Source organism: Rattus norvegicus, chromosome 15 (assembly GCF_036323735.1).
Source record: "Rattus norvegicus strain BN/NHsdMcwi chromosome 15, GRCr8, whole genome shotgun sequence".
NCBI lineage: Eukaryota > Metazoa > Chordata > Mammalia > Rodentia > Muridae > Rattus > Rattus norvegicus.
The window spans coordinates 67787563-67811822 of record NC_086033.1 but is presented as its reverse complement, the minus strand read 5'-3'; the positions used below and the strand labels follow the sequence as shown (position 1 = coordinate 67811822).

The window sequence follows — 24260 nt, the reverse complement described above, 5'->3', positions numbered from 1 at the left end:
AAACCAATCTAGAATATGACTAAACTTGTTTAGATTATGTGTGGGAAAATGATTTTTAAAATATGTCAAGTATCACACATAACTGTTACAAAGCATACTGCACACAAACATCTTGAGCTGATGTACTCAAAACAATAAAAATATATATTTTCAGTGTGTGTGTGTTGTGTGTGTGTCTACCTATGTATGTATACACAAACACACACAGACACACACACAGACACACACACAGATACACACACAGACACACACACACACACACACACACACACACACACACACACACACACACAAAGTAATTAACCCTAGCCTCTTGCATTCTGTCTCTAGATGCTGGATGGACAGGCACAGATTTGAAGGGTGATTCTCTCTTTGGATCCTTTACATTTACTGATTTTCCTGGTAAAATTTAAGTACATCTCTAAGTCTCACTCGACAATTTTTTTTGTGTTTTTGATTCATGGGATTATTTTTTCTATGAACATTTTATTTTACTAGTTTTCTTTTCTTTTATTGGATATTTTCTTTGTTTACTTTTCAAATATTATACCCTTTCCTGGTTTCCCCTCCAGAAACCACCCATCCCATCCCCCTTCCCCCTGCTTCTATGAGGGTGCTTCCCCTACCCATCCACCCACTCACTCTGCCTCCCTGCCCTGGCATTCCCCTACACTGGGACATCCAGCATACACAGAACCAAGGGCCTCTCCTCCCATTGATGGTCAACAAATACATCCTCTGCTACATATGTGGCTGGAGCCATTGGTCCCTCCTTGTGTACTCTTTGTTCCTGTGAGCTTGGTGGTGGTGGGGTGATTCTGACTGGTTGATATTATTGTTCTTCCTATGGGGTTGCAAACCCCGTAAGCTCCTTCAGTCCTTTCTCTACCTCCTCCATTAGGGACCCATATCTCAGTCCAATGGTTGGCTGTTAGCATCACCCTCTGTATTTGTCATGTTCTGGCAGAGCCTCTCAATAGACAGCTATATCAGTCTCCTGTCAGCATGCACTTCTTGGCATCAGCAGTGTCTGGGTTTGGTGACTGCACATGAGATGAATCCTCCCACCTCCACACCCCCAAAAAACATAAAATAAATTTCAATTACAGTCAGGTAAATTAAAACATCTGTGTTGCAGTAAGTAATGCTAACCATCCCAAAGCAAGGATTTCTTATGTTCCTGGTAATTACGATTCTTGTACTGGAGCACATAGAACCAGACTATGAGGCAAATGGACAAAAAGGGAGTCAGAACAATGCTATTTCAAAATGACTATGCACTCCCTCACAGTATTGTCAAAGATTTCACCAGAAGCATTGAAGAAGGTTAGTAGATACTTACATTTGTGTATTGATATCTTGTATATAACCATATACATTTAAAATGTTTTCAGAAGCAAATATATTCATCATACATTAAAAAAAAACACTTATACTTCAACATTCTATTTCCTCATTCTATGACCTACCTGTTAAATCATCTGATGAGTCATTCTCCATAATTGATACACTAGACACTTAAATTTGTTTTACTGCAAGTGGGTGCCTCGTAGGCAGATTGCTTCTACTATACTATCTGTAGTGACAGAGGCCGTAGTTTGCACTGGTATCTATATGGTGAAACTGTGCAGCAGGGAAAAGAGAAATCAAGTGGGGTCTTATTTCTTGTAAAATTAAAAGAAAAATTATCCCTAGGTAATAGAGTTATATATGAAACATTCCATTCATTTGCACAATTTTGAATACCTCTGACCATGTTTTCTATTTCAATTTCTGACAAAGTTAAAAAAACGATCTTCCCTATCTCACGACATATTAATTCTAAAATATTTTTCTTCTCATCTGTCTTCACCTGTTGACCCATCACCATAACCAGGTCTTAGCAAAGTGTTGCAATGTCATATTCCTGAGAATCCACCCTACTCTTTCAGTAATTTTTCATCAGTTGACCACAAGATGGAACTTGATGTTGTATTTTCATTGTACCATGTTCAGATCAAAGTTGTTTCCATGCCTCATTTCTCCAATTCAAATATTTAATTCATATATTCCTTATGGTGATTGAAATATCTGTGTGATACACAATAAACTTTATTTCTTTTATAAAAAGAACATTTTATATTCTTATACCCTCTTTGACTTATGTAAAAACTTAAAATTTATAGACTACCACAAGTTGATTCTATAAATGTTGGTTTTGCCAAATATGCATAGATTCTTTGACAGTAGTGGCTTACATGATTACCACCATGCATACCTTATCACAAAGGCAAATGATTTTTCATTAGCTCATTATCATATATTATTATGTAATACAACAATATAAAGAAAAACCCAACCTTCTTCCTCATTCTTCATATAATTTTTCATAATACTTATTTTATTCCATATAATACCATAACATGTTTCCATTATTTGTTTAATAGTCCCATGTTTTATTTAAAGTTGATGTTGACCATATAATTTGGATTCAAATGACTATGAGAAATAGTGTTGGTACACTATCATAATATTGACATATAACTAAAGAGTCAGGGATAACAGGAGTACCAGGGCCTTTATCATGTCTTTCTTTCTGAATAAGTTAAGTCTGAAATCTAGAAACTATATCTTTGGAAATTCAGTATTTCTCTCAACAATCATAATAGGCATAAGTTCTGTGGATGGAATTTTTGCTGTTCTACATGTAATTTTCATCTGAGAGGTGATTTACAGCTGAAGTTCTTCGAGAAGCCTTTTCTTCTACTGTTCTAATTCTCAGTAATATATCATACTTCATCAAAATTATCTACCTGCAGGGCACATGGTGTGATAGTAGAACAAAGGTTATGTGTAAGTATCCTTCTAGGAAATGTCCATCATTTTGAATGGCCCATGATGGGTGAGTGCTGGGACAAAGGGTCCTTCAAGACTTTATCCTAGGATTGCTTTTGATGCTGATATGCCTTTCGTGTCACTGTTACATAACCAAATGATTCCTGGCATTAGCTCACGGTATTGGACAGATCTCCTCCAGAATCAACATGAAGATATACTCTCGTGTAGTAATGCTTTGTAGATGAACTGATTATTTCATAATTCCTAATAATGATTTTATAGAATCCCTAAATTGATACAAGTAATTCCAAGCTCTCTATAGAATAAAAGCTGCAAATAGAGCTTTGTAAACTTTCATGTGTCACAGGCTAATTGCTCTAGGAAAAGAAAGCAGGTTTGAAACAAATTTATGATCAAGGAAGACATTCCTTGTACATTAGGTGTGAGACCATTATCTCATAACTAAAGTTCATAACCTGGGAATGGACAGGTACAAGAACAGAAAAAATATTCACTAATTAATCTATACAAAATTTCAAAACTAATAAGACACAGATGATCTTGACAAAATCGTTCTAACTTGTGACATAAAAATATTGCTTTAAACTTGCAATGAATGTATGGTGCTAGTAAGAGATAATGGATGTTTAGTGAGATACTTGTCTTGCTGGAAAGACATGTAAACAAGTCTGCTGTTCTTCAAGATTTATCAATCTATGGCATGAATTTTTGCCTTAAATCTAAATGAATTATTGAAATGTGAAAGTATATTAAAAATCATGTAATCTTACTGTAACAGTTCTACCTCATTGTTGTATGAGGTGATTTTTAGAGAGTATAAATACTGCTAACAGAAATAAAAGTTTGTTGGAGGTTGATCGTTGGAGCTTTCAATCCACCAAATTGTGTATATTTATGTATCTGTGTGTATGTATGTATGTATGTATGTATGTATGTATGTATGTATGTATATACGTGTGTAAAATTGTTGGAGCTTTTCTTACCTTGCTTCATACAGAATGAATATTTTATTTTCCTGCATGCCTGAATTTTATTTCTTTTCCTTCTTTCTTTGTTTCATAATTTTCTCCTTTCTTTCTTTTTTTCTTTTCTTTTTGATTCAGAGTTATGAACTCTGAGTTCCTGATCAGTAAGGGGCTTGCAAGTCAAAGAGAAAACAGCCCAAGCAACTAACTTCTTTCTGTAATCCCCAGCCACTATAAGCAGGAGTTAATTACCAAAACCCAGCAGCCTTGAGCCACAAAGTAGCAAGAGAGATTTTAATTCCCAGAAACCATTAGCTTCTGTCCCCCAAACAATAAGAGAGAGTTACAAGACTAGAGATCATCACCCTTTGGTCCTTGTGCAATGCTATATCCCACCTTAGTATCAGATTCTAATGGCCAGGTCTTATCCCTGGCAGTAATGAATCCCATTTTGATAGGATTAAGGGCCCACTATATTAGATGGAACCTATGCATGACCATGCTAAATTATCCAAGAAACTGAAATTAGATAAGACATGGTTCTAAGGGAAATCCTATTTCTATTACCCCGATAAATGATTACATCAATGAAATATTCCTAGTGAAATTACTATGATCATAGATCAGTGCTTTGCTCAAACATCACCAAAGAAGATTCTTTCAGTAAATGATAATTAACACAAAGTTATACTTTCATATGTAGGATGTTGTTAGTTTAATTAATGGCCTTTTAATAAAACATAATGTAAGAAACATTATAAACATATGGGATAACAAATCTATATTTAATTTTTTATTAGGTAGCCTTTTCTATATATTTGTAACACTATTCTGATATTTTTGGTAATAATACTTGTAATTATATAATTATTTATACATTGTATAATTATATATAATGTTTGTAATTTTAAATAATATACAGAATTATAAATATAAAATAGAAACATTACTTCTACTACTACCAGTACTATACTAACATACAACTACTACTACTACTACTACTACTACTACTACTACTTCTTCTATATAGAGTCTTTTATATTTTACAAACAGTCTCTTTATATAATCCTGGTTCTGGAACTGGCTTTGTAGACCAGGCTAGACTCAAACTCATAGAAATCTATGTGCATCTTCCTGTCAAGTACTACGATTAAACGTGTATACTACCACCTCACTCGTTTCAGTTTCTTATTTGGCTTTCTTTACAAATATGTTTCTACTTGCTTCATTTTGGAAAGAGTGGTTTCCATTTTAAATCATAAAAGGTGGTGCATCGATTGGTTATGATTTTGATATTCTAGAAGCAAACAAATACAGTAACTAGAATTAAAAATTCTCAGTGCAATTTTGTCCCTTTCAGATGCTCACTGCCTACTGTTACATTCATTTGGGCCATGTAAACCAATCTTCTACAACTAGAACAATGTTAATCACAAGGAAGATGGAAATGTGGGATCAACAGAAGTTAGCAATTTTTTTATTATTTATTTACTTTTTGTTGGAAGTGGTTTATTACTGCTGTTCATATTTATTGCACAAGGCAAGACAAAAGGTTTGGTTTTTAATGTGTGATAAGAGCATTTCAAAGTGAGGAAAAAAGAAATAGTTTGAAAATAAACGCAATTCCTTACAAAAACATGGCAGAAATGATAACACTTCAAAGTTGGAGTACCCACCTTGTGTAAGTAACAATAGAATATTTGAAGCATTACATAAATGTAGCCAAAGGTGTTTCCAGGCGCTTGCAGGTTGTCAGAAGTCTGTTGCTCGAGTTCAGTCACACAGACGTGTCCTTTATTGATCTGCCTTGGATGGGATCTGCATTTAGCTGTAAAGAAATGCAGAACATCACCCCTTTGAATGGTTTCAGAGAGTGTGTTGGTCATTTTTTACATGGTGTAAAACATCTAAGATTTCCTTCGCTGACAGCCTAGCTCATTTATTTAATGGACTCTAAGTGAATCAAAACATTGCTGCTGCCAATTATTCAGAACTTACAGTATTGGACGGATTCTTTTTCCCCCCTGTGACACGTGTTAAGGTCATATTATACCACACAGCTAACTCCAACTCAAAATGTCAGTCAAAAATCAAGACTTCTAGTATTGTTTTCTGTTTTCACCAGTTGAAGTCAACTAAAGCAGGCTTGACTACGTCTCACCCCTGAAAATGTCTCTGCAGGTGGTCTCCCTTGGCTTACAATACACCCACCTCAAGGGACTACTCCCGTATCTGCTGCTGTTGGCTCCAGGTTGAAGCCTGAATTTAAGCAGTGCTTGTTGTCATTGCCACAACCCTGATTTTAACTAATTAACTCAGCAGGAAAGATACCTTTTGTAAGTTTAATGCCATAGCAAACCACCTTGAGATACCACAGCATGACAGGATGACATAAAAGTTTGTACGCTTTGCCTCTGCTTTCTCCTAGAGTTAGGCACCCTGGAGGTTTCCGGAAAACACATAGGTTATTCAAACGGAAATATGATACTGACTGCTAAGGGAAAAAAGAAAAAGATTGAATTCTAATTTGATGTTTCCAGTCTTTTATAAACATAAATAAGTAAAGGGGCCATTCATAGTTTATTTGCACCTCATAATTAGATAAAATGACTGGAATGTTGAGAAATTATTATTATGTAATCATAGTTCTACTCATATTCTATCTATGTGATGCTGACATGTTGTTGTTTTGTTAACATGTATAGGATATTAACTTTCAAATGTTAGGAACCTCATATTATTATATTCATCCTACAAAAGTGCAGCTCTTTAAAACCAAAGAAAATGCTCTGAATATATACAAATCAGAAGGTAAAAACTATTGACACTTAAACTCAGACATATCTGTAAATCATTTTGTTCTTATCTTAGTAAGGGTTTCATTACTGTGAAGAGTCACCATGACCACAGGAATTTTTCTTTTTCTGATTGCATGTTTTTATTTACATTTCAAATGTTATCCCATTTCCTGGTTTCCCCTCCAGAAACCTGCTATCCCACTGAACCTCTGTTTCTATGAGGGTTCTCCCTCACTCACCCACCCACTCCTTCCCACTTTCCCGCCCTGACCTTCCCCTACACTGGAGCATCTAGCCCTGAGAGGACCAAGGGCCTCTCCTCCAACTGATGCCTGACAAGCTATCGTTTGCTACATATGCGGATGGAGCCATAGGCCACACCTGTGTTTTAAGTGTGTGTATAAGGAGGAAATAAGGAGACATATTGTGGAGCAGAAACTGAAAGGCCATCCAGAGGCTGCCCCCCCCCACACCCCGTGGGGATGCAGCCCACATATAGCCACCAAACCCAGAAAATATTGTGGATGCCAAGAAGTACATCTTGAGAGGAAGTTGATATAGATGTCTGTGGAGAGCCTTTGCTAGAACATTACAAATAGAGGCAGCTGCTTCCAGCCAACCACTGCACTGAGAACAGAGTCCTCAATGGAGTAGTTAGAAAAAGGACTGAAGTAGCTGAACGGGTTTGGAACTGGACAAGAAGAACACAATGTTAATCAGCCAGACACCCCCCAGAGCTCTAGGGACTCAACTACCATCCCAAGAGAACACAGGTGTGGCCTATGGCTCCATCCGCATATGTAGCAGAGGATAGCCTTGTCAGGCATCAATTGGAGGAGAGGCCCTTGGTCCTCTCAGGGCTAGATGCTCCAGTGTAGGGGAAGGTCAGGGCGGGAAAGTGGGAAGGAGTGGGTGTGTGAGTGAGGGAGAACCCTCATAGAAACAGGGGTTCAGTGGGATAGCAGGTTTCTGGAGTGGAAACCAGGAAATGGGATAACATTTAAAATGTAAATAAAAACATGCAATCAGAAACAGAAAAATTCCTGTGGTCATGGTGACTCTTCACAATAATGAAACCCTTACTAAGATAAGAACAAAATGATTTACAGATATGTCTGAGTTTTAAGTGTGTGTATTTTTGTTCCCCCTTATATGGTCTGAAGTATCCACACTTTGGTCTTCTTTTTTCTTGAGCTTCATGTGATTTGTGAATTGTATTTTGAGTATTCAGAGCTTTCTGGCTAATATCCGCTTATCAGTGAGTGCATACCATGTGAGTTCCTTTGTGATTGGATTAACTCACTCAGGATGATATTTTCCAATTCCATCCATTTGCCTGAAAATTTCGTAAAGTCATTGTTTTTAATAGCTGAGTAGTACTCCATTGTGTACCACATTTTCTATATCCATTCCTCTCTTGAGGGGCATCTGGGTTCTTTCCAGTTTCTGGTTATTATAAATAAAACTTATTTGAATATTGTGGAGAATATGTCCTTGTTATATGTTGGAGCATCTTTTGGATGTATGCCCAGGAGTGGTAGAGCTGGGTCCTCAGGTAGTACTATGTCCAAGTTTCTGAGGAACTGCCAAACTGATTCCTAGGGTAGTTGTAGCAGCTTGCAATCCCACAAACAATGGAGGAGTGTTCCTCTTTCTTCACATCCTTGCCAGCATCTGCTGTCACCTGAGTTTTTTTTTTAATTTTATTTTTCTTGGATATTTTAGGTATTTACCTTTTAAATGTTATCCTTTACCCACTCTCTGATCACCACTTCCCACTCCCCCTGCTTCTATGAGGATGTTCCCAGTCCTACCCACTCACTCCCACCTCAATACCCTGGCATTCCTCTACATTGGGGAAAGGAGCCTTCGCCAGACGAAGGGCTTTTCCTCCTATTGATGCTGGACAATGCCATCCTCTGCTACATATGTGGCTGGAGTCAGGTCCCTCCATGTGCTGGGATGGAAATCGCAGCTCAGGTCCGGACAAACCACACCAGGCCAACAAAATCTCCGGGGGGAGGAGGTTTATTGGAAAGATGGAGACAAAGTGGGGTTTGGGGGTGGGCTAAGAAAGACAGGAGAGAGAGTAAAAAAGAGGAAGAGGGCAGAAAATGTCTGCCTTTTATTTGAAATGTGATATAACTGCTCCCAAGTTAAGATAGGTGCTGAACCAAAGGTATGCTGGGAATGTATGCCATTGCCATGGCAACAGATGAATAAGTGACCAGGTGACATCACTGCTAGAGGAGAAAGCAGTTCCTATTACCAACATACCTCCCTTTTTCTTTTTACAAAAAGAAGAAAAACAAGAGGAAGGGAGAAGCTGATGGTGTAAGAGGAAATAGGGAAACCATGTCTCTTAGTCTACTTCCTGCTGTCTTGGGGCGTCGTCAATTTTGGGGTATAGCTGACTTTCATCATCAGTATCCATTTGGTAAACGTTTGTATCAGACTCCTCTGTGGACAGCGGCTGGAAATTCTGTAAGAGGAACTGATTAATAGTTTGATTAGAAATTTTCTGTATCTGTCATTGAAGAAATGTCAAGATAACAGTAATGAGGCAGGGAGAGAGTAGGAAAGGCATTATGAAAGGGTGTAACTACTTCCTTATAGAGTTTTCAGAAATCCAGGAATTGGAGGTCTCACGTTCCTTGAAATTTTGTATGTCTGATTGAAGTTTCTGGATTTTATTTCTCAATATCCTCGATTGGTTGACATAAAAACAGCATTCTTCTTGGAGGGCCAGGCAAAGACCACCTTCTTTAGATCCAGCCATCCTCCCTTGGTCTCTTCTGTTTTGCTTCTTTGAGTCTGTTGATTATATCATAATTGTCCAGTAGTTTATTGCTAATATCCACTTATAAGTACCATTCATTGCCTTTTGGGTTGGAGTTGTCTCAGTCATGATGATATTTTTTTAGTTCCATCCATTCACCTGCAAAATTCCTGATGTCCCTGTTTTTACTGATGAAGTATTATTCCATTGTGTAGATATACTACATTTTCTGTATCCATTCTTCATTTGAGAGATATAAAGGTTTATGTCTCTGAGCCCAATATGACCCTAGGGGGTACAGAGTGACATAGTTCTTGCACCCGGGACAGAACACTTGCATGAGCCTCAAAGAGTGCCGATGGCTATTGTGCTTGTCAGGCTTGTTTGTGTAGTAATATATATACTTTGTGGACCCACTAGCAATGGAGAACTCTTTCCTTCTGAGGAATGTCCTCACAGTTTATATTAATGGTTCCATAATAATTAGCATGAGTCCAGGAGTTTAAGCTGTGGCTATGTCTTGGCAAAATGCTAAACACTGGGACCTTCAGGAAAGCCTTAAAGACTGCAGGAATAAATGGCTTTGAAAATACATAATTTCTCAACTATTCCAAAAGTAAGGATGCAATAGGAGTTATATGAGGGGCTTCATTGATCTAAAGGAACAAAAGTAGAGAGATTTGGGGAGTAATGATCCCAGGAGATCTCACCCAGCTAAGGATTTTTGTTTTTGCTCACTAAGGCAGATAGATTCCTGAGTTTGGGATCAGCCTAGCGCAGAGCAAGTTTAGGCTCAGGAATGGTGGAAATGGTAATTTCAGGGCAGAGTTCCACCCAACTATTTTGTCACCTATGCTTAACAAAGGCAGAGAGATCTCTGAATTCTTTTGCAATGTTAAGAAAGAAGTGTATGCTTGCTGTCTTCTAAGAATCCCCTGGTGTCATGGGATGCTGATTCATAAGGTAACAAAACGAAACTTGGAGTAAATGACTTTATTGATAGCTCATTGCCTAAGCTTGGCTGTTCTGGAACTCGCTTTGTAATTTGACCTTGAACTCAAGAGATCTGCTTGACTCTGTTTCCTAAAGGTTGAGAATGAAGGCCTATAACAAAAGGCTTGGATTTAAGCATTTCTTCGCTTAGAACTTGATCCATCCCAGGTTGGCCTTGAAATCAGAGATCTACTTTGCTTAGTCTCCTGGGATTAAAGGTATGTACTACCTTGCCTGGACCCTAAGGCCCTTTCATGGCCACTGTTCCTCAAGATCCAGATAAAAACCCCATGTCTTCTAGCCTCATGACATGGGTCACAAGTGTGTCATCCATTTTTGGATTGTAGTTCATTCCAGATTAAAAGTCCAAACTCTTCCTAGTTCAACTGCAAACACAATCAATAAACTTAGCAGGGTGGGATCTTTTCCGGAGACCACCACGTCTAAATCTCTTTATTTCTTTGAACATAAAAAGAACATAGGATTGAGCCCCACTTTATTTCTTGATGCCCCTTTATTATTCCTTAAACCATACAATTTTTTTATATTTCCTTACTAAGCTTGCTATGCTTGTTCAAAATGCTTTTTTTTGAGACTTATTCAGAGAACAATGTCTCTGTTGGGTGTTTTTTGAGACTTCCTTTGTCAATGCAATTAATATAAATCTCTTTACCTTAGCCTCAGGTAGACTCTTCAGACAAGGGAAAAAAGCAGTCACATTCTTCACCAAAATTAACAGAAACAGTCTCTCAGCTTCTTCTCCACTGAAACCACTTGAGCTAGGTCTGTGCAGTCCAAATCACTCTCAACAACAAAGTCTTCCATATTCCCAGGTTAGCCCATTATGCCCCGATTAAAGCATTCTACTGCTTTCCAAATCCAAAGTCTCAAAATCTACACTCTTCCAAACTAAAGCATGATCAGGCATATCACAGCAATACCCCAGTCCCTGGTACCAACTTCTGTTTTAGTTAGGGTTTCACTGCTGTGAACAGGCACCATGACTAAGTCAACTCTTATAAGAACAACATTTAATTGTGGCTGGCTTACAGGTTTAGAAGTTCAGTCAATAATCATCAAGGTGGGAACATGGCATCATCCAGGCAGGCATGGTACAAGTAGAGCTGAAAGTTCTACATCAGTATCTGAAGGCTGCTAGTAGAAGACTGACTTCTAGGCAGGTAGGCTGAGGCTCTTAAGACCACGCCCCCAGTGACACACTTACTCCAACAAGGTCACACGTCATAATAGTGCCAATCCCTATGCCAAACAAACACAAACCATCACAGTGACCGAGAGTTTTGCTGGATATAGTAGTCTAGGCTGGCATCTCTGCTTTCTTCAGGTCTTCAAGACATCTGCCTGGTCCTTCTAGATGTTAAACTCTCAGATGAGAAATCTAGAGTAATTCTGATAGGTCTGCTTTCAATGATACTTGGCTTTTTACCTTGCTGCTTTTAGATATTTTTCTTTTTACTGCATATTGCCTGTTTTATTTTGTGACAGAAAGAGTCTTGTTTCTGATACAATCTGTTTTGTGTTCTATAGGCTTTTTGTACCTTCACAGGTATCTCTTTTTTTAGGAAAGAAAATCACAAATTCCTCATACGATTTTGTTGAAGATGTTCTCTGGGTCTATGAGCTGGGAATCTTTTCCTTCTATTTCTATCTTTCCATATGTTCATTTCCAGTATTTCCTCAGTTTGTACTTTATTGCTTTATTGCTTTTGTTTCATATCCTTTACGTGTTTGATTGTATTTTCCTGTGTTTTTTAATATTCATTTGCTTCCTTTTTAATGCCTCTCTGCCTGCACGAATGTAGTTTTTGTTTGTTTGTTTTGTTTTGCTTTTGTTTTTTGTATTAAGCAATGTATTCATGTCCTCTTTAAAGGCTTCTATCATCTTTATAAGATTGGATTTAAGATCCTCATCTTGTGCTTCAGTTTCATTCGGGTATCTGTGGTTAGTTGTAGCAGGATAGTTAGGTTCTGGTTATGCCATACTGCCCTGGGTCTGGTGATTATGTTCATAAGCTGTTTTTTAGTCATCCGGTTTTCAGTCATGTGGCTGGATGATCCTGATGATAGCAGGATTTCCTGGGAAATGGGGGTGCTGTGGAGCAGAAATGGAGGTCAGGGTACGCTATTCTGCTGGCTATGCCTCAGTCTATGTCCCAGGCTGACCCTACTCTGTAGGCTGTGTCCCAGTCAAACCCAACTGGGATGGTGGGCAGATCAAACACTGTATACAGTCCCAGTCAGACTCTTTTTAGGGAGTAGAACTGACTAGGATGAGTGTCAGGGCAGGGTTCTATTGGTTAGTATTGGGGGCCCAAAGGCTTCCACAAGGATGCATGATGGACATTGACTGGGTCCTGAAAGACTGACTTCTCTGGACCAAAAAACAAGCCACTTTGATTCAATTTTAGGAATGGTTCTGACGCACATAGAATTCTTATTTGACAAATTGGTAATCATTTTGTTGTATTATTTTTCTCAACATGTCATTAAGTTTGTCCTTCATTGTTCAAGAATAAAATTAGCTGTGAGCCATACCCCCCATACCCCTGTTCTACTTATAGACATGACTTATTTCGTGTATGTCTGTCTTTGATTCTTCTGTTTGTTTTTCTTTCATACATTTTACCGTGATACTTTAAAATAAAATGATTTTAAAGGTTAGTCTGTTTTAAATGTATATCCTTGTTGTATGTGTATATTAACAATATCTTTTCAGATGTACAAATTTAGACATTATGTCTCTCCCCCTCCCCCTTTCGTAAATAGGACAAGGAAAGGAACAGATTGTTAGAAACATCAAACGTTTAGCCCGTATGTGGAGGAAGAAGCGCCCTTAGTTGATACTTTCTCACATTTTTTCCACTTCCACCGTGGACAGGTGCATCTCCTGTCTCTGGCCCTATTTATTTTTTGTCATTATTTTAATCTGCTCATCAGATTATATGATACATATTAATCTATCACAGTTAACTGATTTATTCTTATATAGGCTCATACTTTTCATTGTGCCATTGTGGCATCCATTTCCTTTGTAGTATTCTCTTCTTGAATTTCTATTTGCTCACATTAAAAAATACCATCTATCTTTTGTTCTGTGTTACAGTGTGCGTCATTATTGCTCCTAAGTTTTGGGCATTGTGTGTGTGTGTGGAGTGGGGGTTGGGCTTGTTTATGGTAAGTTTGAGGAATCATTTAGGCTGTGACATTTTCAGAAACTGTCACTCAATGTCTCTGAAAAGATGATCACAATTTCTTATTTCTTGGAGTCTTATTTCTCTGCTAAAAATTGGATATCTAGCACAAAAAGTTGTAACAAATGTGAACTGGTTAATTTCTTCTATGATAATAGTTGAGTTTGCATTTGTTTTGGGAAAATAAATGATGGGTTTACTTGTGATTACACACACACATATTATGCTCACACATATATTTAACATTTATATGTTAAAAATTTCCCATGTCAATTTAAAAATACTCTATTTTAACGTTTATCCTATTTGAGTGTAGATAGAGAATAAATTAATTGTGGGGTGAGTTACAGTGATGGGTTTCTATTTTTGAAAGGTAACTATAGTAATGGAGCTTTATTACAATTACAAATTAGCAGCAATGATTTAAATACATGCTGAGAGTTTCATAATATATTAATTAATGTGGTCAAGAAATAATTCTACTTTCTTATGAATTCCCTAGTGGCTGCTACATGAACCATAAGAACAAGACCTTCTAAACACGAACACAAAGTTATTTATTCCCTTTTTGTTGAATATAAAAGATATGTGAACAACCTTCTTTTCCTTATTGTTACTAATTAAAATGTTCTTCTTTATTCTATTTATTCATGAACACTTCAAATACTATTCTCAGTGTGGTAGGCTTTTATATTCATTGCTGCTGAATAATAAATAAAATAAAAATAGGGGTCATTTTAAAAATATCTTAGCATGATTAAATGTGTCATGATCCTAGTATTTTGTTCAACTTGATATATTCCAAAGCAAATCTGTGGAGAGAAAACCAGTAAGCTTTCACTTCAGCAGAAAGATCCTTCTGCTTATTGAATACTTCTCATAGGATTGTGACATCAAAACTTTTGGAGCAAACTGAATCTTTCAGAGAATCTCTGAAATAGGATATTGTCTCTAACACACTATCAAGTTCATTGGTTGATTTGTTGATTCATCTTTTGGTAGATTTCATCTCTAATTGCAGGTGCTATCCTATAAGAATATTATGATAAAATTTAATGTACATGTTTGAAAAATTTAAATGCATTGCATCTGTAACTTTTAAAAAGACTAAAACTGGTTTGAATAATGTAAATGATAACAATGGAAACATATTCACCTACCTCTCTGTTAGTCTACATAAATATTATTGAATTGGTAATCAGGTCAATTAGGAAGCATTAAAAAATGTCAAGTAATGGGGTTGGGGATTTAGCTGAGTGGTAGAGCGCTTGCCTAGGAAGCACAAGGCCCTGGGTTCGGTCCCCAGCTCCGAAAAAAAGAACCAAAAAAATGTCAAGTAATAATTATGATTACCAAAGATATATTTTTACATAATTGGTCTAAGATAGGAGCTATTATAGCTAATTAATTTTAGTATAATAATGTTTAAATTGATGATATACTTGAGATATATAAGAAAACTTTCAGTTTTGTGTAACATTCTTATGTTTTTATTGTTTTCACATAGTACAAATGCAATGTAGAAATCCTTGCACATGAACATTGAGAGATATTATTAATTCTGGCTTAAACTATGTGCATGTCTTTATTCCAACAAAGATCATAGGAAAGTCCTTTGTCTCAATGTGAATAAGACCAACTAATTCAGAGTATTTAGTATGAGATGTATAATACTTTTTGCGGTTCATTATAGCTTTTGAATACTCTATTTGTGATTGGAAGAGTCCCATCGTTAAGGCTGTTGGAGCATCTTATTGAAAATTTTTTTGACTTGCTTAACTATATCCTTCCATGTGGACGAGGTAACCACATCGTTTGTCATCTCTCAATCCTCAGAATTGATATAAACTGTTTAGCTATATCAGGAATAAAATATCTTTCTTGTGAAACAGAAAATTATGTGGATAGCATTCATTAATTTATTTAAGAAACAATCCACAGATGTTAATGATAGAGAGCTTCTCAAAAGTGCATACCTCTTTTCCAGTGATTTACTTTTCTAGAAGATAAACACTGAGTGGTTTAGTTCAACTCAAAGTTGAACAGTAATCTCAGATTCTGAAAAAAAACTCACCAAACTATAAATGTTAAAATTGACTTAATAGTAGTATACATTTGGGACAGGCAAAATGGCTTAGCAGGTTGCTTCCTGCTCATCCTGATGGTCAGAGTTCCATAGACTGAATTCATTGATAGAAAGGTAAGAACAGACTGCCACTAGTTTTCCTCAGTCTTCTACGTATATACCAATATGGACACACACACACACACACACACACACACACACACACACACACACACACAGAGAGAGAGAGAGAGAGAGAGAGAGAGAGAGAGAGAGAGAGAGAGGTAATGAAGTAAAATTCATTTAAAAGGGGAGCGACTAGCAATGGCTGAGCAGTTCACAGGTCCTTGTTCACAAGCACGAAGTCATAAGGTCCATCAAATCTCAGAACACACATAAGGGTAAAAGGAATAAGCTATATCTACAGTTTCTTCCTAACTGAAAAGTGACGATTACTGTAAGAATTAGGAAATAACATGTGCATGTCTTCATGATAGCTTTCAGTATTATGAAGATTTTATGATGATGTAAATGTTTAATTACACTTGCTTCAATTATTTATTGAATCTTACAACAATGCATTTGTTGAAGCTTTGGCTTTTTATCCTCTTCTGTCTACAAAGTTTGCAGGAACACATATTTTAAGCATGTCTACCACCTAATATAACCGGGATGAGCATCTCAATTTTATTAAGTTGCTTCTAAGAAAAGTGTCTTTCAGCATAAAGCAAATATGCATAACACTTAGAGATGGTAGAGGTTTTTTTTCTTTAATTTAAAGCTCAAATGTATAAATATCTCATTATGGAATATGAAGCGCAAGAAAACCCAGATTGACAGGCAAAAACATGCATTTTATTCAAAAAAAAGAAATCTTCTAAAGTCTATTTTTTTTTCATTCAGTTGTTATGGTTGCCTAGAAACCAGTACTAGGATCATGATGATTTAAGAGAGTGCAATTATCTATCCCTTTTTCTCTCTAAAGCAGAGAAAAATGACTAGACTGAATGTCACTTAAAATTATCAGCAAGTCATTACAACTTCAGGACACTTCTCACTCTATGGTCACATAAGAAGGATTGGTACTCACTGCCTCTAAGAGTAATGCCACTGACCCGTTAATTGATCATCAGAGGTAGCTGATTTCCAGCTCCTCTCTAAACCTGGGATAGACAGATCCTGTCAGATCCTTTAGGTTCCCTTTGTCTTTACAATCTGTGTTGAGCTTTATGAAATTATTTTGAAAATAGTTATGTACAAACACTAAGATTATATAAAAAGCCTGATATGTTTACTGTAAAGTCAGTGTGGTAAAAGTGTTCATAATTTATTCTTCCCTGTGTGTCTGACTTCTTATCCAAGAATGAAATACATGCTGCTCAGAGAACACCAAAGTCCAAATGCAGTGTTTGTGAAGAGGCAAATGGCAATGCTGATAACAATTCTGTGGAGGATGTACCGTCCAATTCAAGAGAAACACACGTGATTTGCCATTTAGTTCTATTGTGTTCAAGTACTTTTTCTTCCCATTTCAGTTGATACTGGAAAGGAAAAGAAATTCATCTAGTCTTTAGCTCTCTCTCCAAAGAAAGAACAATTTGTATTTGAAATGAACTACAGGATGAGGGACTGGAATACTTTGTCCCTGATTTGCTGGTTAAGAAGGTGTGTTTCAAATCAAAGGGGACTTGATAAAGCCATTTGACAAAGAGAGATTAGCATTAAATCCAAATGTAAACATCTCAGGCCTCAGAGTAAGGCTGAGTGGAGGGGCAGAAGGAAGCTGATTAGTAATTCAGATTCTAGCTTGATTGAAAGGAGACTGATAGCTGGGATCCTGGCAATTTTCACCTTTTGTTGACCATCTGCACCGAGTTCCCCAGCAGAGTCCAAGCTCATTTGAGGACAGATGAGCAGAAGGGCAGAGCTTCTCATGTGAGTGAGGAAGCAAAAGCCAGGCTAAACAGCATCAATTAAAATGCATTAGTCCTGAAGGAGCAGCCCATTAGAGTGCTGAGGGTGCACAGATGCCGCCATGACACCAGTAATTAGGCATCACAAGGAGGACTTCACACGCTGTTTAGCAGAAACATCATACTGTTTTGCATAAACTTTTGCCATAACTTTAATTGCAGTGGGCTTCACCAATATTGGCTGAAAGGAAAAAAAAAACAACAAAACAAACCAGTCATTATTAAAACAGCAGACGGTTGCTTTCTAATTAGGTTTAAGACATACAAACTAGATGATATTACAAAGAGAAGAGTTGAGGGCCAGGGGGAAGGTCTTATGCTATTACAAGTGAGCTATGATGAATGTCTATACTTAGTCAAGAAAAAAAAATTAAAGCTCAATTTATCCTTATACATTTTCATGCTCCCTATCATTGCTGACTGATGGCTTGTCTTTTTGAGCGCATCTATAATGTTTTAAAATAAATAAAACAGCACTTGAATCTACCTCTCAGTGGCTGCCTTGCATTTACCGTCACAGTGAAATTTATACTAAGAAAGAGTCCCTCCATTTTGCATTCTTAGTCTTTCTCCCACAACTTATCTTTGTTCCTCTGAAATCACATTTTTCCTACAATGTTCAGAGGAGGAGTGGGGAAACATTTCTGCCTGGTGCAAATCCAAATCCATGTAATGTAGCCTCTACTGCCCAGATGGGATATTCTCAACAACGGGTCCCTTGAGTACTACTGTCACTTAAACTCAGAAGCAACTCTCTCTCTCTCTCTCTCTCCTCTCTCTCTCTCTCTCTCTCTCTCTCTCTCACACACACACACACACACACACACACACACACACACACACACACACCCTTCTGTCTTGGTACTTCAGTTAAGAGATAATGAAAGAATCACCCCTTCCCCTCCCCACCCCGAAATCCTACATCAATTCCAGACAGCAGGGTATCACTGTAGTGCTAACCTCTCCAGGGAATGGGCACATAGTATGTAGATTAATGAGAGCTACAGATTAAATAAGTCATTTGGGCGTCCCCCGACGCTTCCTTCCTGCTTCCCACATATCTTATCTGTAAGAGCTCTGTGCATTACCCTCATTAGAACAATCTGTGCAAGCCCTTATGTCTCCCAGGAAGAACATCACAGTAAGGAAATGGGGAATCAATGGTGGAAGCTTCCAGAGGACAATCAAGCAGCCCCCAGGACAGCGAGGAGGCAGAAAAAAAAAAGCGCAAAAAACAACAACAGCTTGTAAAGCGTGACAAGCTAGAGTCAGATGCTGCTTCAGGACTCCTGTTGCTTGGCGTCTGCATCCTGAAATAAGAACATTGTTCTTAGGGGATGGCCACAGCTCTGCTGTCTTCATTTAGAATGCATAAAGTTGCCCAGGTAGAGAGATTCAGAGTGATTCAGACAGAACATTACATAAAAAAATAAAATAAAACAAAAACCCGTAGGAGCAGACCATTGGGACGCTGAAAATAGAATAAAAGAAAAATATTCAGAAATCTGTGTTTACATGTGAATATATGCTCAGTGGTGCTCAGATCTGAATATAGGCAGGCATTAATAGTATGTACATAGTCTGTAACCTAGTGGCCTTGTACAAAACAATATTTATAAAAATGCTAAATAGTACTAATAAATAAATTATATTTGGCCCTCTTTTTGCTACTGTGTTTTCTTAGTGATAAACTTATGTTTAATTATATTTTTTAATTTATGAGTTTTCATATGGAAATACAGCAAGAAACTAAACCACTAAGTTTATATGCTAAGTTATATATATGAATTTCTGTGTACATAGTTTTTTGAAATTTTCAAAATATTCTGTGTTACAATAAGCTGTCAAATTAAAAGGATAACATTACAGGACTTTTCTCGAAATTTATTTATTTCTCACCATTCTCTTGCTGAGGACAGAAATTGAAATAGAATAACTGAATCCAAACAGCATATGATTTCAGGAAATCGATATTTGCATAAGATGATTAGTCCTCTCACCAGTAGAAAGAAGCCATCAGCACAAAAGAAACAATTAAAAGTCTTTGTGATCCTGTGAGGTTCAGGCTAGTAAAATTCCCTCCCTCTTGGGAGGAAAGTGCTTGTCCATATGAGGTAAATTATTTCTCTAAGGGAGCCAAATGAAGATAATGATTTTCAGAAGCCAAGTAATAATTCAGCGACAAGTAAAATTTTCACATGGCAAGTATGAGTTTAGAGTATTTATAGATTCCCTCGGGTCTTTCCCATTGGAAATAAAGCAAATGGCCTAATAATTTGATATTTCTAAGCTAACTGCATTTGCCCAACATGTAGTTGGCTATTAGAGATCACAGCAGTATTTATGACATGAGATTTTGGCTCCAAAGGTGTATATGACTGAGAGGTCTGCTGACTCCATTTAAAGCTTTAAAAACCTGATATATTAGGATGAGATCCTCTCAACACTGCACATACACATACACACGGTGATAATTAGTCAATTAGGCATATGTCACACATATCTTACTATTCCCTCTAGAGGGTACAGCTAGAAAGTCTACCATCGTTCTGTCAGAAAGCTTGCTACTTGTCATAAAATACTCTTCCTTCGCTCTCATAGTGGCGGTAACTTCAGCGGATGCTGAGGCGGTAATAGAAGAGTAATTGTTTCCACTGTTTCCTCCAGCTTCTTTCTTAGTGGTATTTATTATTAGATCAATCTCATTTACAGGCCTTCTAAATAAATTTACAGTTCTCTATAGGGTTGATGGACAATTGTGCCTGCAGGCAGTGGGGACCTCAAATGGAAGTCAACACTGGGTTTTCCCTGTAAGCCTATTTAGTCTTGATGCAGCCAGAGAGAAAGTACATGCACCTTCAATAAAACTTCAGCACAGTCATCCCTCCACATTGCTCTTTGTTGAAGTGCAAAGGTTCAATGCCCAAACATCTACGTAGATAGAAGAAAAAATGCTACACATTCTCCAACAATAAAAAAGATTTGAAATTATTACAAAACGTTTATTCTTCTAGTTTGACTTTTTGTGAAATGGAAAAACTAATAAACATATTTGTTATTTATATAAATTTAAAGATATTTGTGTAGTTCTAGTTTAACGTCACTACACAATATTACGTCTTACCACAGCTCTCAATATGTAGTAAGATGGATTTCAAACTGTGATTCTTCCGACCTAAACTTTAGAGAACGGGTATTAAGGTTGTGTGTCTCCACAGCCAGATATTTAATTAGTGTCTAGTTGACTCTCTCTTTGTTCTTCATTGTTTCTGGTCTTCTGTATAGATCAAAGACTGATAAAATAATATCCTAGATGCCTCAAACAATTAAAATCACATAGCAGATTCCTCAATATATTTTAGTATTCAAAATAGCTGTATTGTCTTCTTAAGGGGTCTTATTGGCAACATTATATAATAACCTTTGTTAATCTGTTTGAGATTTAATGCTTCTACTATATTCATGAACATGTAATCACATCACAATCGCATAATTTTCTCATTCTCTCAAAACAGCATTTGTGTGTGTGTGTGTGTGTGTGTGTGTGTGTGTGTGTGTGTGTGTGTAAGTGTGTGTTAAATAAGCCATTAGCTAGAAAAGTTCAAACTGGTCTTAGAATAATCCTTCTGTTGTTGTTCAAGAATTCAAGGAGATGATTTACATAACCATTCAGTTTGATAAACTTATAGGAATCATTTGTAGAAATAGAGAGGTAGTTGGTCACCCATCCAGAAAAAAAAAGTCTATTTTCTCACTTTATTTCTCTTGTTTTTATAAGAGCATGTGTGTATCAAAGAAACAGAAGTTAAATAGAAGGGGGAAAAACAAGTTGAGAATAATAGAAAAAAACATTGCACGTATAAATCATTTATATATTAAGTGAAAAAATGGAGAAAAGCAATATGCATAATATATAAAAGTGTACTTTCCAAATACTTATTTAAACATACATGCATTTATACACAAATTAAATGTGTCTGTAAAGACCTAAGATATGTGAGAGAAACCAGTATGCAGGAGTCTGGAAGCTGTCTTCACTCTACTTTGACTTCATCAATCAAGCATGCACTAGGAAAATAAAAACAACAGATTCAAAACAGTGAAATCTAAGTAGAAGGCTTGAGGACTATAAGAGTTCCATAAAGTGCTCTACACTACCTATGCCCTACCCAGGTACAGATTCTTAGCCAGGTTAATGATGCTAGGGATGGACTCCATCTTGTAGAGGAGCCATTAAGATGTGATCATAAATTAGTTGATTTTAACAGTTGTGTCAAAATTTCATCAGTGGAGATCGTGTCAGACTGGTGTTTTTGTAGCTCACTGTGGTTACAACTGGTTCAAATAGTGATTAATTTTCTGCTCAGATAGCATGCATAGCATGTGCCAGCACTTTGAAAACTGACCAATAGAGATGACCCTTCCAGATGAGTACTACTTAATTCATATTCTGAAGATTAAGAAAGTCAAATCTCTCTACAAATCCAAGAACAACATGCTTTATATAGCTTAGGGAGTTCCAGACTAGCTAGGGCTAGTTTAACTAAACTAAGCAACACCCCAAAGAAAAATAAATCAAAACAGCAAAATAAAGTCTAATAAGCTATCTCTTTCTCAATAAGCTCATAGTTCTGTTTCTACTTACAGGTTCCTGAAGAAATCCTGCTCCCTGGGACAGAACAGTTTGGCAGTGATTGGTCTCTGAATTACCCATGGCTTAGCTTTCCTAAGCACTCTTTCGTCGACACTCTAAGCTTTCCCTATGTTCCTCTGAACTTTAACTGGCTAACTTAAAAGACATGAATTTTTCTCTATGACCTGTCCTCCTCCTGACAGCTGTGAATATGATTTTCAGCTTCTACATCCTATTGTTTTTATCTTAAACCCGAATAAAATTGTCTTCAAGTTTCTTCATGAGTTTTTATTTTTCCCATTCTTTAATAATGAGACCAAGACCAAGAAACCCAAACAGGTACCAAACTTTCCTCAGTAAAACATGACCTAGAAGTATCCTAACACACACACACACACACACACACACACACACACACACACACACACACACACACACATATATACATACGTGTGTGTGCATATATATGTGCATATGTATATGCATATATATATAATTTTGTAGTACTAAGTATGTGCTCTGTGCTCTATTTTTTTACCACTCACTATATTTCATCCCATAGTGACAAAACTTATTAATATTCTTGTGATGGCTCTCCTAATAAAAGTAATTTATAAAATATGAATTTATATCCTATTGTAAAATTTCTCTCATATTTTATTTTCATTTTTCATATGTAACCTGTTCACAAATACATGCACATACTATACACATAGAGAGACACAGATACAGAGACACACAGAGATACACACACACACACACACATATGCAGAGAGTGACAAAGACAGAGAGACAAAGAGACAGCAAGGGAAAGAATAATGTAGAAAGAGCCATTCGAGAATTTCTGAAATAGTTTTGCTTACTTAATATCCCTCTTTGTAGGACTAAGAAGGTATCTGAGTCATTTCTGAAGAATAGCGTTCTTCCTTCTTAACGTTTTTTGTCCAGCTCAGATGATGACTGTTCCACACTGCACTTGCTCAAGCCCAAGCTCACAGGCTTGTTCCTGACCCATTTTAAATCTGTGCAGCACTAGTTTTCACACTTTATTACTTAACCAATGCCCCTGTAAGTTCTTTGGTCTCCTCACTGGTTCCCATACGTAGAGTTTCCAGTGTGATTCATAGAGAGACCCACAGATTGGATGATTCTTTTCTTTCTGGGGCCTCCCATTGTTACTCAGACCAGCTAGTCCTTCTCTACTGACAGATATCTTGCCTTTCAGAGGTCAGAGCCTCTTGCCCATAGGACTTGCTTATTCTTTTTGACTCAAGGGCTTTCTCATTCTTGTCAGTCCTATTGCTGTCTTCAGGACAGTCTCTTGTTGCCTTTCAAACTTGGAAACTTGCTTTCTAGCCTATTCTTACAACTTGCTGATCTTCTCTTTTTCAAGTATTTGTTCATATATCACTAACTTCGATAAGAACTTCACTAAAGAAAGTTTCACGATATCCCTCACCTGGCATTTCTAGCGCCACTTCTTTGTTCCTCACACGATTGATTGTGTCTGTGTTTGTATGTTTGTGTGTCTTTGTATGTGTGTGAGTGTATATGTGTGTGTGAGTGTGTGTGTGTGTGTGTATTTATGTTGGTGTATTGTGAATCAGTGTGTGTGTATGTAGCAGAGTCCAGACAAGAGGAAGGCTCTCTTCCTATACTGCTTTCTGCCTTACTGCTTTGTCAGCGTGGGTTACTGAAATCAGAGTTTGTCTTTAGCTATGAAGTTATCAGGATTAGCCTATTCCAGTTCTCTTAATTTAGGATCTCAGGTACACACAGCATTGTCCAACTTTGTATAGGGTGCTGGGATTCAAGTTTATGTTCTCATGTTTGAAGATCAAATGTCCTTCCCAAAAAGCTATCTCCAAAGCCCATCTCTTGAATCTTAGTATAAATTCTCTTATACTATATTAACATACATGGTGGTAGAAAGATTCCTTACACCTAAATATTTTTTGAGAGAGATGGGTATGAATTCTATAACTTCTCATTTTTGCTACTTAA

General features: G+C 36.9%; 1 long non-coding RNA gene across 2 annotated transcripts; it reads left to right on the top strand.

Moving 5' to 3' along the window:
- Nucleotides 1-8829: 8829 nt before the first annotated feature.
- On the top strand, nt 8830-22533 carry LOC120097053 (uncharacterized). 2 transcript variants are annotated; one of them, XR_005494151.2, is made up of 2 exons: nt 8830-9085; nt 22271-22533. It is a non-coding gene; the product is annotated as an uncharacterized LOC120097053 (long non-coding RNA). The 2 variants fall into 2 exon arrangements; XR_005494150.2 differs by having other exon boundaries at nt 8830-10343.
- Nucleotides 22534-24260: the final 1727 nt, after the last annotated feature.